Genomic DNA, 19,232 nt, shown 5'->3' with positions numbered 1-19,232 from the left:
GATGTTGTACAGTTGCTATGAGTCCTGAAATATATAGTTTAAGTAGTGTTGCTTTTTGTATTGTTCACCAATTAAAGAGTGGTCTGGGATGAGGAAGGATAGGTAGTAAGCAGAAAGTGTAGAATAGTTAACTCCATGTCATTGGTATCGGCTGTAAGATTATGATACCTGGATGTCTGCTGCCATCTACTGGTGACTTAAAAGTTTTACAGGCAGACACTGAGACATAGAATTGGGATAATAAGCAGGAATCAAGGGCCTCTCTTACGAGTGTGCACTCTCATTTCTATCTTACATTACAAACTATAGCAATTAACAGTTCTATCAGATTTCGGCTGCTAGGGCTATGAATTATGAAAAAGCACATACGCAGACCCCTAATAAGATGATCCCAGTCCAATGAGGACTTTTGCTGGAGGTGTAAAAAACCTGTGCAGGTGAAGGAGCCTTGTTGTTTGGTCATCAAATATAACTCCCCCTACTATCACTAGGGAACAGGTCCTTAATACTCTCTCTAAGACCAAGAACACTGCATCAATGGGCCCAGACAAGATCCCAGGATGCTTTCTAAATAGCATGAAACATGACCTATCAGGGCCTCTGGAATTACTATTTAACTGTAGCTTCCAAACAGACTTTGTGCCTCATAAATGGAGAAAGGCTACAGTCATCCCTCTGCACAAAGGTGGGCCATCTACAGACCCTGGAAACTACAGACTCATAAGTCTCACAGTCTTATTTGTAAAGCCATTGAAAGAATTATCATGGATATGATAAATAACGATATAGTAAACCTCCAGACACTGGACTCAACCCAGTTTGGTTTCATCAAGGGCAGATCATGCCTCCTCAACCCGGTGGACTTCTTTGAGAAGGTCACTGAAGCAATGGATGAGAGCAAAATCATTCACACTGCCTACCTTGACATGGCCAAAGCATTTGACACAATACCCCACTTGGGCATTGTTGACAAACTCAAGAGGTTAGATACAAACCAGTATGTCACCCGGTGGATAGTCAACTGGCTCACAAACAGGACCCAGAAAGTTAGAATTGGGAGTCCACCTCTACAAAAAGGCCAGTCATAAGTGGAGTACCTCAGGGATCAGTCCTTGGACTGCTCCTTTTTAGCATTTACTTCTCAGAAGTCAAGGCCAATGTCAGTGGTCTGTGGCTGACTAAATTAGTAGATGATCACAAATTAGGAGTTGTCATTGAGTCTTATACTGACATTAATGTTCTCCAGTAGGGGCTGACACAGACAAACAACTGGTGCCAGAGCCATGGACTAAAACTAAATGTCAAGAAATGCATTATAGTATCCTTTGGGAAGTCATCCATCCCTGGTAACTATCATATTGACAACACACCTCCTTAGAGTTGACCCAGTAGTCAGGGACTTAGGGACACACAAAGATCATAATCTAGTCTTTGATCATCACATGTTTATAGGGGTTAGGAGATCATTCTATGTTGAGCAACTTACAAACAAAGGTATGCCATCTAAGTCCAAGAAAGTCATTGTTCTACTGTATTTGGCATTCATCAGACCTGTCATTGAGTATAATGCCCCCTTTGGTATATACCTAACCATGCATATCCAACAACTGGAACATCCACAGAGGTTCCTCACTAAAAGAATATAGGGCATAAGTAATTTGTCCTATGCTGACCGCTTCAAGGCCCTATCCCTTTATTCTGTCTCCTACAGGCTTTTGAGGGGAGATCTATGCCTGGCATACAGGGCATTGTCAGACCCCACTCTGATGGACCTCCAGCATATCTACAAAACAAACAGCACCAGAATTACCCATTCTAAAGACTTAAACCTTCCCTGTGATATAAATAGGACCTGCTGGAGAGATAGATATGCATACCAGAGATTACCCCGGCTATGGAACAGGCTCCCCATCCATGTGAAGCAGAGTTCCTCCCTAGCCCAATTCAAGTGCATCTTGGACAATTGGATGGGAAACCAGAAATTCATCCCTGGTTTGGCACCTATTTCTCTAATGCAAACAGGTAACATGTAAATTGTTCATCTCCCAGGCCCATGCTTACACTTACCAAGGGTGTCAGAAGTTGTCAGAGATTTGGAAGGCATGGCAAGACTTAAAGAAGCCTAGTAAACACCTATGAACCTATGAACCTATAAGTTATTCCAACAAATGATGCACAGCCCAAGAAGATGTGTTTAATACTTTGTATTGTGAGAATTCCTACACAGTTTACTGTGGAATATAACATGGAAAAGAGAGAGTAAAGAAAACAGCTGCTCAGTTTTGTTTGCTGCTTATAATCAAGTACTAGTCAATATATTATTACCAAAAAAAAAAAAAACAGAATTAGTCTTTGTCCTGCCCCACTCCGTAACCAGGGCAAAAATCCAGAGTCAGGTTGCTGATTTTCCTAACTCATTTTTTAATAAATTATCCAGCCTACTCAGTGTTTGCAATGGGGGGGGGGGGGCAAACAATCTGGACAGATTTTAAATAATGCTATTATAAACTTAGAACATTGCTAGAATAAGAAGATTTGCATTAGCATGCATTTTCTGAAGTATATGAAATCTAAAACTCATATGTATGTCATTATTTAGTGACTTCAATCCTCAGTGATTTGCTAGAAAACCACATAGTTTGTGAATATTTTGTGAGGAAAAGACCAACAATATGAGGCAAAAATCTGGACAGTTGAGAGGTATGTGTTTGCCTGATAGACACAAGGTTCAGGGTTTGATTCTAACTTTGGGATATTGGCTAGGCTTAAAATGGCCCTGATATATTTTAAAGAGGATACTGTCTCCATATTGAACAAGAAGTCCTTATAATGACATGATAGCCAGTTGTGTGAACATTCCAAAAATACCAGCACCTGACAATATTCTTCAGCCTTGCCCATCGTCTTGTTCACTCAGTCATCACTTACCTGCTGATTAACGTTACAACAATGGATGAATTAGCAGGTTGTTTAGTCCTAGTACTGCACAAAAGTATAATTTAAAGATAGTTCTGCACAGTTTCATTTCAACAAACATCAGATGTCTTCTTTTGCTGTGCTATAACTTTACTATAAGCAATTGCCTTTGCTCAGTAAATTAAAAAAAAATAATTCATACACCATGCACAGGACACTGAGGTCTGTTCTTTAAACGTGCATTTAAAAGACTTCTTTTGTTCTTAAAATAAAAAAAAAAAACAAAAAAGCTATACATTTGATTGTTTTAATAAATGTTGCAGAACACAACCTCTAGCTTTCTGAAGCTCGTGTGAAGCCAGATCTCCTTCTCCCAATTACCTCTTGTCAGTCACTTCCCCACCCACGTGGAAATGTTTACTGCTAATGAACTCCTGGCCATAGTTTCTGAGGCACTGAACTCCGTTACGGTTGTCAGACACTGACAAACTGCACTAAAGTTCAAGAAATTCAGGCTGAAGAATATAAATACAGAAGCAGGGATGCTAGTTGCTTGCTGGTTACCTAAGGAGTGCTCCAAGAAATGTTTGTATTCTAGTGTCACGATTGCAAAATAAAACTAGAAATAACGCAGAACTTTAAGAGATTCTCAGTGACTTTGACAACCACTGAAGAAGTCTGCTAGACATTATTTCACCAGCAACTTATAGTGAGTATTAAAATAATGCATTGTTAGTATCAACAGTGAAAATATTGTGAAAAATATGTTAGAAATGTTATACATTTCAACAATGCACGTGTGTGTGTGTCTGTGTGTGTGCCTGTGTGTGCCTGTGTGTATGCGTGTGTGCATGCGTGTGTGCATGTGTGTGTGTGTGTGTGTGTGTGTATGTGTGTGTGTGTGTGTGTGTGTGTGTGTGTGTGTCTGTGTGTTAGAGAGAGAGAAATGGGGAGAGATCAGAAAAAGACAGAGAAACAGAGACACACACACACACACACACACACACACACGCACACATACAGTGATAGAGAATATATGCTAAAAGCCTGCTCAATTTGAGCGTCTTTTCATTTAACAATGTATTCATGCATGGCCCAGAATTGCTACTTCTGCTGTTTTCCTTTTACTTCATTGCTAGAAAAGCAAGTTTGCTGTTCATTTATACATTGATAAATCACATAACAAACTTTAAAGCGCATGCATGAGTAACTGAAGGCAAAACAAGTTTTCTAAGATAAACCAAAGTACAGTACTCACTTGTTGTAACATATGTTCACATGTGGGCAGTAATCACACATGGAAATGTATAACTACATATGGAACCACACACAACATAAACAGAAATGTATGCACAGGTGTACACACACAGACACACACACACATACAAACACACTTGTGTATCTACATTCACACCTACAAAGCATAGACGTGCATATGTAAATACAATCTTGCATGCGGATATATGGAGATGCACACAGAACAGCATCTGCTAACCTGATGTTTTTTTTAATGATGTATATGTGCTATCCTGCAGATATTTATTTATTTTGTTTGTTTAGCGGGGCAGTACACTGATCCTCCTGCAGATATTTATTTTGTTTGTTTACCGGGGTAATACACTGATCCTCCTGCAGATATTTATTTATTTTGTTTGTTTACCGGGGTAGTACATTGATCCTCCTGCAGATATTTATTTATTTTGTTTGTTTACCAGGGTAGTACACTGATCCTCCTGCAGATATTTATTTATTTATTTTGTTTGTTTAGCGGGGTAGTACACTGATCCTCCTGCAGATATTTATTTATTTTGTTTGTTTACCGGGGTAGTACACTGATCCTCCTGCAGATATTTATTTATTTTGTTTGTTTACCGGGGTAGTACACTGATCCTCCTGCAGATATTTATTTTGTTTGTTTACCGGGGTAGTACACTGATCCTCCTGCAGATATTTATTTATTTATTTTGTTTGTTTAGCGGGGTAGTACACTGATCCTCCTGCAGATATTTATTTATTTTGTTTGTTTAGCGGGGTAGTACACTGATCCTCCTGCAGATATTTATTTATTTTGTTTGTTTAGTGGGGTAGTACACTGATCCTCCTGCAGATATTTATTTATTTTGTTTGTTTACCGGGGTAGTACACTGATCCTCCTGCAGATATTTATTTATTTTGTTTGTTTACCGGGGTAGTACACTGATCCTCCTGCAGATATTTATTTATTTTGTTTGTTTAGCGGGGTAGTACACTGATCCTCCTGCAGATATTTATTTATTTTGTTTGTTTAGCGGGGTAGTACACTGATCCTCCTGCAGATATTTATTTATTTTGTTTGTTTAGCGGGGTAGTACACTGATCCTCCTGCAGATATTTATTTATTTATTTTGTTTGTTTAGCGGGGTAGTACACTGATCCTCCTGCAGATATTTATTTATTTATTTGTTTAGCGGGGTAGTACACTGATCCTCCTGCAGATATTTATTTATTTATTTGTTTAGCGGGGTAGTACACTGATCCTCCTGCAGATATTTATTTATTTTGTTTGTTTACCGGGGTAGTACACTGATCCTCCTGCAGATATTTATTTATTTTGTTTGTTTACCGGGGTAGTACACTGATCCTCTTGCAGATATTTATTTATTTATTTTGTTTGTTTAGCGGGGTAGTACACTGATCCTCCTGCAGATATTTATTTATTTTGTTTGTTTACCGGGGTAGTACACTGATCCTCCTGCAGATATTTATTTATTTTGTTTGTTTACCGGGGTAGTACACTGATCCTCCTGCAGATATTTATTTATTTTGTTTGTTTAGCGGGGTAGTACACTGATCCTCCTGCAGATATTTATTTATTTTGTTTGTTTAGCGGGGTAGTACACTGATCCTCCTGCAGATATTTATTTATTTTGTTTGTTTACCGGGGTAGTACACTGATCCTCCTGCAGATATTTATTTATTTTGTTTGTTTACCGGGGTAGTACACTGATCCTCCTGCAGATATTTATTTATTTTGTTTGTTTACCGGGTAGTACACTGATCCTCCTGCAGATATTTATTTATTTTGTTTGTTTAGCGGGGTAGTACACTGATCCTCCTGCAGATATTTATTTATTTTGTTTGTTTAGCGGGGTAGTACACTGATCCTCCTGCAGATATTTATTTATTTTGTTTGTTTAGCGGGGTAGTACACTGATCCTCCTGCAGATATTTATTTATTTTGTTTGTTTAGCGGGGTAGTACACTGATCCTCCTGCAGATATTTATTTATTTATTTGTTTAGCGGGGTAGTACACTGATCCTCCTGCAGATATTTATTTATTTATTTGTTTAGCGGGGTAGTACACTGATCCTCCTGCAGATATTTATTTATTTTGTTTGTTTAGCGGGGTAGTACACTGATCCTCCTGCAGATATTTATTTATTTTGTTTGTTTACCGGGGTAGTACACTGATCCTCCTGCAGATATTTATTTATTTTGTTTGTTTACCGGGGTAGTACACTGATCCTCCTGCAGATATTTATTTATTTTGTTTGTTTAGCGGGGTAGTACACTGATCCTACTGCAGATATTTATTTATTTTGTTTGTTTACCGGGGTAGTACACTGATCCTCCTGCAGATATTTATTTATTTATTTGTTTAGCGGGGTAGTACACTGATCCTCCTGCAGATATTTATTTATTTATTTATTTAGCGGGGTAGTACACTGATCCTAATAGGCCGTTTGCATGCTCTACCTGGATGTACATGACCTGGTAAACAGAATCTTATGGAAAAATCAGCAAACATCCAGCCTTGCAAACATTAGGAGCTTTATTCATGTGGCAATGTCTCTCTTCATGTTTTTATATGCATTCTAAACCTGAAAATTACTCATATAATCTCAAACTACAGCTACAGTGTATTGCATAACAAACTAATTCATGTGTATGATGTACAAAGTTATGTATTATTATTATTGCTGTAAGTCATAGCTTTCACTTTTCTATCATTTACATTAAAAGTAAAATGTGTATTTTCATTGCTATTTATTGTGTGTGTTTAATGGCCTTTTGTATAAGAATAAAAAGGTGAGGCATTCTGTTCAGAGTATTTCAGAATATAAAACCAAATGTGCTGCAGTTGCAAATACATGTATTTATTTATTTACATTTGTTTACCGGGAAATTCCGACTGGATGCAGGTCCTTTTTCAGCAGATGCCCAGGGAGAAAAGCTCCACATCATGTACATGATAAGTAGAGATACAAAGTTGCAGCAATAGTAACAGCGTTACAGGTTGTTGGCTTTAATATAATAACCAGATATGGATTATCAACAGCATATACAGTAAATGTTGCAAGTTAAGATAGTTTCTTGTTGTTTAGAATATTAGTAACAAGAGCATGTAGGCACACACAGACACACACACACATACACGCACACACACTCACACACACACATGCACACGCACGCACACACACACACACACACACGCACGCACACACACACACACACACACACACACACACACACACACACACACACACACACACACACATATATATGTTCATACACATGCACAAAAAATATACAAGCACACACAAACACGTGAGAAATTGTTTTCTTTAATAACATCAGTAAACTTGTAATCTTAAAAATTGCTGCACTTTCCATCCATTTACAGTTAAGGCATACAAGGCATTGTCAGACCCCACTCTGATGGACCTCCTGCATATCCACAAACAGCACCAGAATTATTCATTCTAAAGACTTAACCTGTAAATTGTTCATCTCTCAGGCCCCTGCTTGTAAATGGTTAATCTCCCAGGCCCCTGCTTACACTTATCAAGGGTATCAGAACTTGTCAGAGATTTGGGATGCATGATTAGGCTTAAAAAGGCCCTTGTTGTTGTTAGCCTGGTAAATACCTATGAACCTATAAGTGATGAAGTGATGGTCACTTTAGAATGCAGGCACTGCTGCCAGCTACCAGCTGTTTCATTTACAAGCTGTAGCAGCCATTTTGCTTTTAGAAGAATCATAGGCCTGGCTCATAATAGAGCTGTAATACTGAGGTAACCAATAAACTGTTGAATTCTGAATGGAGGATTAGAGTTGCCAATCTAAAGTTCAGTCTGTGTTAGGCGTTACTGAAGGGTGTTGTGTAGAACTGACGGCCAGGCTGAGTTGTTTAAGTTATAACTGTTTCCCGAGCAGAGAATTGTGACTGCTATTATCGTTCGAGAGGCCTAAGGCTTTTATGAGGCTTCCACTTTTAGATTCTATCAGTTTAAGCTATTCTACAATAGAGCAAAGTGGCAGAAAAATTCTCATTTTTTGTTATCAGTTTATAAGTTCATTTTACAGTCTGTGTTGTTTTAGTTATGTTCTTTGTAGTTTTCTGTTTTAAATTACAGTTGCATCTATTTTGTCTGTTTTAAATCTTCATTTAATTAGTGTTTTAAGCTTTTTAGCTTTTTAAGCGTGTATTCAGTAATGCTAGTAAATAGCTGGATTTTGTTTTTTACCATTAAGTGGTTTAACTCTCTCTTTTTTGGGGGGTGGGGTGGGGGTTGCGGTACGATTGAGAGCCAGGCTGAGTTACATGACTTGTGACTGCTTCCTGGGCTGAGATGTGACTTCTATTGTCTTTTGAGAGCCACAAGAACCATTATCAGCCCCACATGTTTAGTTTCTGCCACATCAAGCTATTCTGCAACCGACCTATATGGCGGAAAAAAAAATTCCTCCTGTCACCCTGCTCTTGTGTTCATAAACTTAGTGGCACTGTTGCTGTGTGCCCCTTATATTTATAACTCCATGGCTCTGTTGTTGTGTGCCCCTTATAATTCAGTGGCTCTGTTGTTGTGTGCCCCTTATATTTATTGGACCATGAAATTCCCTCCCTCCCCTCTGTCATTGGGTGTTGTCATTAAGTAATCATTTTGTGAAGTCACTTCCCTTAAGCTACTTAAATACTTTTAGCCTCCTTGTAAATACTGAGTACCCACCAAGTCAACTTGCTGTTTTTTACTTAGTGGCTCTTGAGATGTCTGCCCTTAATAAAATTCGGTCACTGGAAGCAGCCCCAGACTCATGTCATCTGCTCACACTACTGAGTACTACACATTTAAACTGGCAAGTTCCTCCCCTTAGACAAATATAGCATATGTTATCATCTTGCTAATATACCCCCACCTCCTTATTGCTCAGCCCAGTACCGAGAAGTATAAATCTTTGGTTTCCATTTCATTGCAAAAGGATTACCATTCACAGGAGTCACTTTCATATATGTAGTGGATTCTACTATATCTCATTTATACTTGGTTGACCAGGTTAGTGGCCTCTTTTTAGGAGAGACCTGAGTTGGTATTTCTACTTGTGGGGGAAATTTGGCCAGGGCATCAGGGAATTTCCTCCACACTTTTTAATAGGTGCCATGGGATCTTTTACATTTGCCTGAACTACCACCAAAGGAAACTGAACCTCAGTGTTACATCTAATTTGAATGAGAACACATTCAGGAGTGCAGCACCCCCACCATAATCCAGTCACTGGGAGTGAGAATAGAACCCACAGACGTCTGATCATCTAGCACCATAAGTAATAATACTACCTGCTGCACCATTGATACTGCATAGTTATGCACACCATCAGTTGCATTTACTTTACTTGTCTAAACACCTAAGCACTGGACAAGATAGGGGTCAGCCTGCTAGTTTCATCTCTCTCGCTAGCCCTTTAGCATCGCTAAGACAGTGTACTAACAATCTTATGCTCAGAGATGCTGATATTCTCAATATTAGTATATCTATCTGTGTAATTAATTTGGAGGCTTTCCTCTCACTTAAGAATGCCCTGTGAGATTCATGTACCTCCACCACAATCCTTCACTAATCATACCAAAATATCTTATACTGAGGTAATAAAAAAATTCCTCCTCAAAACTCCTAGATATAAGAAGATTAAGCCACAGCAAAAGTCTGGCCACTCATTTGCATCACACATACCTACGATAAAAACTCACTCTCTCTGAGTAAAACCACTCCAGATCTATAACTCAGAACCACAGCAGGAGCAGAACTGTTTGGGTATAAGTGACTGTCTTGTCAAGCACACTGAATCATCAGTCACAAGGCTGGATAAGAAGTTTATAGTACGTTGTTTTACAGTAGTCAGGGTTTATGTAGGACCCTAACACCTGATAAATATGATTGCAACATGGTAGCAGTACATGACTTGAGATGTAAAACCCTAAGTGGTATCCACTGAGACATGCCACAATTTTCCATGCATGCTAAAAATAGAAGGTAAGATACTGGTCCTGAGTAGCCTTCCCTCACTTCAAATGATGCATATATCAATAACTGGTTTCAGTAATTAGTTAATTAGCTTATGTCATTCCAGGGGGATCCAATATGTATAACAGCATGGGATGGGATGCTAAACAGTCCAGCTTGCTTCACTAGGGATGGCCTGCACCTCTCATACTAAGGCTTCTGCATTCTGGCATGTGACATTGCTGCCTACAGTGCCCTTTTAGGCAGAGTCCAGTCAAGGGACATTCCAGCATAACTGACTCATCAGTCCTGAAACTGGATCTCATTAGTGTGGCCCTCCATAACCCCAGAAGTCAAAAGAATTTATTCCTTCATCTTGAATCACTGATGCATTTGGAGACCATCCATGAATGTGTAGTTACTAAGACTTGGTTTAAATTTAGTGGCAGCTTTTCATGTCATCAGAACCAATGGCAAGTGTGGTATAGTTTATCGTATTTGTCAAGGAGCATATTGCCACCAGGCAGGTCCCTAAGGACCCACAAACTGAACTCATTGACCTATAAATGACTCTAGATGGGATTAATTGACAATTAGAAGCTTGTTACAGAATTTGTACCCAGACAACCACATAAGATTCTTCACTGTTGTAAATGATTTTCCTTTTAGCAAAAACTCCTTAAGTAAACTGGAGGACTTATACCTCAAATATATGATATAGTGAAAGAGTCCTAGATATTATAAGGAAAAACTCCTTTGAAAAATTAGTAAACAAACTTACTAATAACAGGACATTTTGACCTAATTTTTAACAAGTATGGCCACCTCTTGCACCACTCTTCTGGTATCTCCATCCCAAGTGAAGTCCGGCCACAAACTAGTGACTATCTCATATCAAACAATTAGAAAGAAAGCTTCAAAATGAAAAAAAAAACCTGAATTCCCAGAACTAGCAAGAGAATGGCTTGAAGCTCCATCCTTTTATTCTGTGCCTTATGGACTTTTAGAAGAGATTGTGGTTTCACTTTCTGTGCCATTACAGACATAGTTGACCTGGGCCTTCAGTTTCTTCGTATGTATTTTGGCTACATCAACACTAGAACCAGGGATATGATAGAGGAATGGGTTTATATCACAGTACCTCCTGAATCTCTGGAATAAATTTCTCTTGCACCGTAAGTGGTGCAATTTACTGTCTTCTTTTAAATGTAACATAAATGAATTGATGGGTTTTCACAAGCTTGGGATTGAGTGGTTTGGCCCTCCTGGGGAAGGGAGCATGACCTGAAGGAGGGTACTGGTAAGGTGCAGATGGTCATAAGACTCAGTAACTTTGGAATATCTGTGAATCTGTGTGATACTTGCATAGTCTCATGTCCACTACACTGGATAGTGGGCTGTCAGAATTATAATCTGTTTTCCCTTTTCAGGTGGCATTTTAAACTTAGAGTGTTCTGTAGTACGACACTCTTTGTCCATGCAATGAAAAAAAATGACAGAGAGAGAGAGAGAGAGAGAGAGAGAGAGGTATACCTTTCATTTTTTAACAACAGCTCCACCATACAATGCAGTTTACCTTATCTCAGACTTACTTCTTCTCCCTATAATATCACTTGTGCACTTTATTGTCCAGGAACCATTCAGTAATATTATTTTTTTTTATTTTCCTGCTATAGTCACATATCATGAAGGTCCTGCCCCTTTTCTATTCATATCATGTTTTTTTTTTAAGTTACTACCTAGAGCTTTACATCCAGATAGTTACGTTATGAGCTCCGTAAAGTACGATAATGCACACCTTCTGCTAAAGTGAAACTACTTTTCAAAGTGTCACTTGTGGAAGAAATCATATAGGGAAAGCATAAATCGGTTGTACTGCAGTATTGCACAAAAATCTAGTTAGTACCCTTGTTTTTGGCTAGTAAAGTGTTGTTGCTAGCATTATAACTGTGAAAAATTAAGGGCAATATGGAACGCTATGGTTTCTGGGTGCAAGACAGAAAAAAAGAATTGCATACCAATATCAGTCTGGTTTATAGGCTCATACTAGTCTAACTCCCTTTAGGGGCCCTTTTAAGGTGAGCCAGTAATCCAGTGTTAGGATCAAACCTTGAACCTTATACCTATCAGGTGAAGAGTATAACCATAATGTCAAGCCTGCCATGAGTTACAAAATGATATGAACCGTGTATAGTGATGGTCAGGAATTGATACGTCTCAGAAGAGCACGCTATTGTGAAAGCACAGTGGTATCCCCTACCACAGGGAAATGGCAGTTTGGAAATGCTTACTGCAGGACATTCAAAACTAAATATACTTACAGAACTGCATTTAGAGTGTAAATGCATTTATGTTTAAAAGGGCATACAATAACATGATGTAGTGAATGTAATCTGCAACGCTAGGATGTCATAACTTAATCTGGTAACATTGCTGCTATTTATCCAGCACTAATATTTAACAAACTATGCTTTACTAACTCATACTCAAATAATTTTATGTTATCCAATTGCCACAGAACAGAAGTAATACTTTAGCTTGCCCTTTTGCAATGGTGGCTACCTTATTGTTAGGTTCTGTCAGCAGATGGTGACAATGTGTGATATCCCATCTGATTAATATACTACCTTTTCCTGGCAGAAATACATACAGTACAAATATTTGACTCACACACAGAATATTTTAGCATTTACTCATGTGGGTTGGGCTAGCCGTGGTGGTGCAGCGGTAACGTTGTTGCCTCAGAGCAAGAGGTTCTCCCATTCGATTCTTGTCTGGAGCACCTTCTGTGTGGAGTCTGCATGTTCTCCCTGCGATTGAGTGGCGTTCAAAAGACATGCGTGAATGGGCATGCCGTCATTGAAGGTTGGGCATCAGGCTGGCACCTCAGCACCGTAAAACTCTACTGCTAATCATTAATGGACCAGAGTTCCGCTGTGGTGACCCCTAACCGGGAAAAGCCGGAAGAAGACTCATGTCTGTTGGGATTGAAACTTTCAGATGCAGTATTAATATAATATATATTACAGCTATCAAGAAATGCAAAAGCCTTGAATGTTTATGCTTTTGAACACCAGTGCAGCCTGTCTGTAACATGTGATTCCAGGCAGAGAAAACAATGTAGCATCAGGCAATCCGGACCACAGAGACGTGGAAGCAAGAAAAGAAATGGCTTTTGCAATAATAGTGAAAAATGCTATTTTTTCATTGTTGTTTGAAAAATAAGTTGTGGGACTGAGGTCAGAAAGGCTACCACAAGGTGTAAGTGGTGTAGTGACCATTTGAATGTCTGGAGCCATTAGAGTGAGTCCTGAAACACAGCGACTGAAAGGCCAAAAAACAGACTTGCATCTTGGGATGTTCCCTTTGCTCCAACATATGGTAATCTTGGAGTTGCTATATACATAAGTTAGGGGGTGTGGGGGCTTTATACCCACACTGGATTATAGGAAAAGAGCAGAGTCTTCATGATTCACTCGTGTCCTTGTTTTTTAGGTTGTTCTTTTTCATCTTCTCAGGACTCAGCATTTCAGTACGGAACTGTTTGTTACATACCTCACAGTAACCAATTCAGTGACATCCCAACCACAGTGCCGTAACACGAAGAGATATAGCTCTGTGGCAGGTTGTCTTTGTAACCTATCATAAATGTTAATGATGCATTCCAGGGAAGTGGCCTATGTTAATTAGCCATGTGCTGTCCCACTGCAAATCCCTGAGATAAGGCATTTATACAGCCCAGTGATTCAGTGAATCACATGACTCTGTACGTTACATCAACCGCCCGTGTTAATTAGCATAACCAAAAGCTCATGTTGAACCAAAATGTGTTAGCAGTTAGTGCAGGGTAGTTTAGTGGACAGATATTGTCGGGGTGTTTGCATGTGTTTATGTGTGCAGCTGCATATATTCATAGATATTTCTAGCCTTTCTAAGCCTAGCCAAGTTTTCCCAAAAGAATAATGATGTCCTGCAGCCAAACTGGACATTGGTTGCCAGGTCTGGTGTAAATTTCCTATTCCCCTTCCACTGGACTAAGTTGTGGGTAACAGACATCCGTAGCTTCACATGGATGGGAAGCCTGTTCCTTAGGAAAGGCAGTCTCTTAGACACATATCTGTCTTTCCACCATGTTCTGTTTAAGACACAAACAAAATTCAGGTCTCTTGACCTTAATCCTGTTTGATCATGAATATGAAGGAGAGTCATAAGTGTGGGGTTTGCAGATACCTTGTAAGCCAGGCATAGATCACCCATCAGCAATCTATAGGAGAGTGACTAGAGGAACAGAGGTTTAAGGCACTCTACATAAGGCAGCTTTGCTACACCCTGTATTCTTTTTTTAAGGAACCTGTGAGGTCACTCTAGTTGCTGCATATGCCTGGCCAGGTATACAGGGAAAACTGTACTGCATGACTACTCTGATAATGCAGAGTTCAGTACGATAATGACCTCTTTGGATCTAGATGCCATGCCCATATGTATAAGTTGCGCAACATAAAAGGATTTCCTCATCAATGTGGCCACGTGGTGGATGAAAGTAAAGCTACTGTCTACATGCGTACCAAGATTCCTGACCACTGGGTTGACTCTTGGGGCATATTATAAATATAGTAATTACCCAGCATACTTGACTTCCCAAAGGGTACAATTATGAATTTTTTAGCACTGAGTTTAAGACCGTGCCTTTAATAAAATTTGTTAGTCAAAGGTAGGCCTTCTTGAAGAATGCCAGTGTCTGCAGGGGAGTCAATGATAACCCCCTGCTTATAATCATCTGCAAACATAGCCAGCCATAAACTTTCAGCATCTGCTTCCATTTCAGAGGAATAGATGCCAAAAAGGAGTGGCTCCAGTACTGAGCCCTAGGGACTACGCTAGTGACTGGCCTCTTGGTAGAAGTGGCCTCATCTGTTTCGGTCTCCTGGGTCCTAACAGTAAGACAGTTGTTTATTCAGCAAGTGATAAAAAGGTTTATACCTAATTTACTGAGCTTGTCTATAATGCTTGAGTAAGGTATTGTATCAAAAGCCATGGGCAGGCCGAGGTAAGCTGTGTGCACAGTCTTGCCGACATACATTGCTTTGGTGACCCTCTCAAAGAAGTCCACCAGATTTACTAGACATGGCCTTCCTTTAACATACCTGAACTGTGATGGGTCTAGAGTTTGCAGGTTACCTATATCCTCATTTATCATGTCCATGGATGATTTTTTTCGTGGCCATACATATGAGGCTGGTCAGACTTATAGGCCTGTAGTTACCAGGATTGGTGGTTGGACCTGCTTTGTTCAGGGGAATGATTGTAGCCATCTTCCATTCCTTGGACACAAAACCTGACTGTAGGGTCCAGTTTAAAAGTGATTGAAGTGGACCAGAGATGTCATGTTCCATGCTATTTAGTAAGCATCGAAGGATATTATCAGGGTCCATCAATGCAATGCTTTTGGGCTTGGAAAGTGCGGTTATGACCTGTTTCTTAGTAATGACCGGGGGCGATTATGCTATACAGTATTTCTTTAGGACTGTTGGAGGAGAGTGGGGGTGGATTTGAGCTGAACCTGTTTAGCTAAATGGTTGGGAGTGGCTCCTGTTTAATATCGGTAATGTCATTTACAATAAGTTCTTTGCATTCCTGCATATTTCCTTTGAAGTTACGGACATAACTGTAGAAAGATTTGTGGTTGGCCTTTGCCTGAGGAGCTATTTTTTTCTTCAAATTTAGCCTTTAAAGTGCTAATTAATCCTCTTAGCTACTGTTTAGATTGGGCATGGGGCTTTTAGTATGTTTTGCTTTGTTCCTCCTATGCTTGGCCAAGATTTGTTTTTCTTTTGTTGCATAACTGATTGATACTGTGATTCCACCAGGGTGGCTTGTCTTTTGAGTTTGTCTTATTCCTAATACGAGTGGGCACAACTCAGTCTATACAGGCATCAGTATGGCTGTACAGAGATTTTGTTAAATAGCTCAACATATGCTAAGTGCTTGCAATTTAGCTGAGGTGTCACTTAGTAGAGACAGGTTAGCCTTTGAATAGATCCTAAGGGTTTCTGGCTTCAGTGTGTCCCACGATTTAATTTTTATTTCAAGAAATATTACCTTATGGTCAGATCTTATGAGTATGGACATTCCATTGGGCAAAGAACATCGCTCCCCTTTGTTTGTGAGTACAAGGCTGAGAACGTTTGTACCCTGGAACAATTGGAGAATGGATCAATTGTTCCAGGATGTTGGCATTAATGAAGTTTAGGAATCACTAGCCTTGTGCATTAGAAGTGGTGTAGGATTCCCAATCTATAGAGAGGTAGTTGAGATGCCCCATGAATATTGTACTGGGTTGAATGGTAAAGGACTCTAGCACATTGAGATAGGTAGTATGGGTTGCTGGGACATGCAGGGAGACCTATACTTTGCAAGGAGATGGTATGAGACCCTGTTTATGATGAGTTCCAGTGGCTCATGCACTTTAACTAATCGTGATGCAGGTTTGTTTTAATACAGACTGAGACTCCCCCACCTTTAGTTCCCACCTGTGTAGCCGCTGATCTAAAGGTATGAAAGGCATTATAAACTTGCACTGCTGTGTGTGTGTGTGTGTGTGTGTGTGTGTGTGTGTGTGTGTGTGTGTGTGTGTGTGTGTGTGTGTACGTACATGTGTGTGTGTGTGTGTGTGTGTGTGTGTGTGTGTGTGTGTGTGTGTGTGTGTGTGTGTGTGTGTGTGTGTGTGTGTGTGTGTGTGTGTGTGTGTGTGTGTGTGTGTGTGTGTGTGTGCATATGCAACTAGAATGCCACAGTTGGGAGGGTTAGTTAGGGGTCAGGTAGCATAAGTGTGTGTATGTGTGTGCGTGCACGTGTGTGTGTGTGTGTGTGTGTGTGTGTGTGTGTGTGTGTGTGTGTGTGTGTGTGTGCGTGTGTGTGCATGTGTGCATGCGTGTGCGTGTGCGTTTGTGTGCGTGTGCGTGTGTGTGTGTGTGTGTGTGTGTGTGTGTGTGTGTGTGTGTGTGTGTGTGTGTGTGCGCGTGTGTTGTACATGAGTGTGATGGATGAGCAGAGGCTGTGTGTGCATTTGTGTGTGTGGAGGGGCTATCATATCTCCAGGGTCCTCTAGGCTAATGAGCAAATTCTGCAACAATGAGGGAAACACTAAACACTGGAGACGTCATAAAGGCAGTTAAAATGAAAGTTTTGCAGCACAGAAGCCATGGGATGGGGAGAATGCTAGATATCAAGGATAACTCTTTATATCATGCCATAAAGTGCCCTATATCATGCCATCTAGTGTCTGTCAGCCTGGGATGAAATGCTCGACAAGCCACATTGATTCGCAAGAGACGGCTTGCACCTGTCACCCCTAGGCTTTTGAATACTGACCAAGTCTTTTGCTGCCCCCATAGTGCCTTTTGTAAGGCACTATGGTTCAAAAGTCAAACCCACCTCCGTAAACAGCACAATTAACAAAAAACTGAGGGTTATGCTACTCAATGCCAGGAGGTTAAATCCCAAAATGTATGTGCTTGAAGCACTCCTCAATATGGAGAACGTCGACATCTGTGCAGTAACTGAAACCTGGTTCACGGCTCCACAGAGGACCCCAGCACTACCGGGCTACAACTCATACCACACGTTTTGGCCACAGAACATGGACCTAAATACAAACGGAGGGGGTGTATCCATATTCATCAAAGATACCTACACCTCCAGGTTAGGGCGCAGCATGATACCTCTGAGATCATCCATATGCAACTAACATCGGACAAATCTACAATGCAAATTGTGGCCTGCTAGAGATCACCCTCCATGACCCAGGACCACCACTCCACCTTTCTAGAGACACTGGAAAACATGAAGGTCTTACCAAACACCCTGATATTGGGCAATTTCGATTACCCTACCATTCACTGGGAAAACTACTTGAGTACAAATTCCCAGGCCCAGCGCTTCCTGGAATTCATCAACTCAAATGCCCTGGATCAGCTGGTAAACTCCCCTACCAGAGGTGAAAACATATTGGACCTGGTCATCACCAACATGGGCGACAGGTGTTCCATACCAGAGCTCAACCCGTTACTGGTTAGATCAGACCATAAACTAATCACTCTGAATGTCCACACCCCACCACCACCCCCAACTAAGGAAGCCACAGTAAAAAACTTTTCTAAAGCAAATTTCACCTTACTTAAGACAGAGGTGGCACGTTTCACAGCCCCCACGCTAAAGGATAAAGCTGCCCAAGATGCAGAAACCTTTACAAATGCACTCTATGAGCATCTACAAGGATGCATGGATCGGGCCATCCCTAGCAAAACCAAGACTCACTCCTCTAAGAGAAGGAAACTGGTTTGGTGGACCCCTGCAATAAACAAGCTGTACAATAGAAGGAGGAAACTAGTTCAGAAAAAAAGCAAATCCCAAGAAGGAAAGACATCCCTGATCCGTATCAGTAAGAAACTGAGGCCCCTCATGAAGTCATCTAAGGCTAACTTCAAAAGAAAAATAGCCAAGGATTTAAAAGATAACCACAAAGCCTTCTTTAGCTATGTTAAGTATCTAAGTGGCAACTCACAAATATGCACTGGACTAGTGAAATTGGCACAAAATATACTGAACCTACTGATATTGCCAACATCCTGGCAGATAGATTCAGTGCAAACTTCACCCCCCTCTCACCTCCAAAAAGGCCCACAACAATACCAGAAAAGTGTAGTGTCCCAAAAATCACAGACGCACAGGTGAAAACAGCCCTTTCAAAAGCCAAAAACACAGCGTCAGTGGGACCAGATGGTGTCCAAGACTGCATCTTGCACAAACTACAGAACGAACTAACCCCCCCACCTAAACACGCTGTTCAACCTCAGCCTCTCCACAGGCTACGTGCACATAGAATGGCGCACAGCAACGGTTATTCCTCTCCACAATGGAGGTGCTACAACTGACCCTGGTAACCATTGCCCCATAAGCCTGACTAGCCTGGTCTGCAAGTTTATGGAGCGCATCATCATGGAACTCATTAACAAAGACATTGGGAACCTCCAAACACTTGGCCCTACCCAGTTCGT

This window comes from Protopterus annectens, chromosome 4.part0 (assembly GCF_019279795.1).
Source record: "Protopterus annectens isolate FY-2018-M chromosome 4.part0, PAN1.0, whole genome shotgun sequence".
Classification (NCBI taxonomy): Eukaryota; Metazoa; Chordata; order Ceratodontiformes; family Protopteridae; genus Protopterus; species Protopterus annectens.
The sequence above is the reverse complement of the archived record's forward strand: the minus strand, read 5'-3'. Positions refer to the sequence as shown.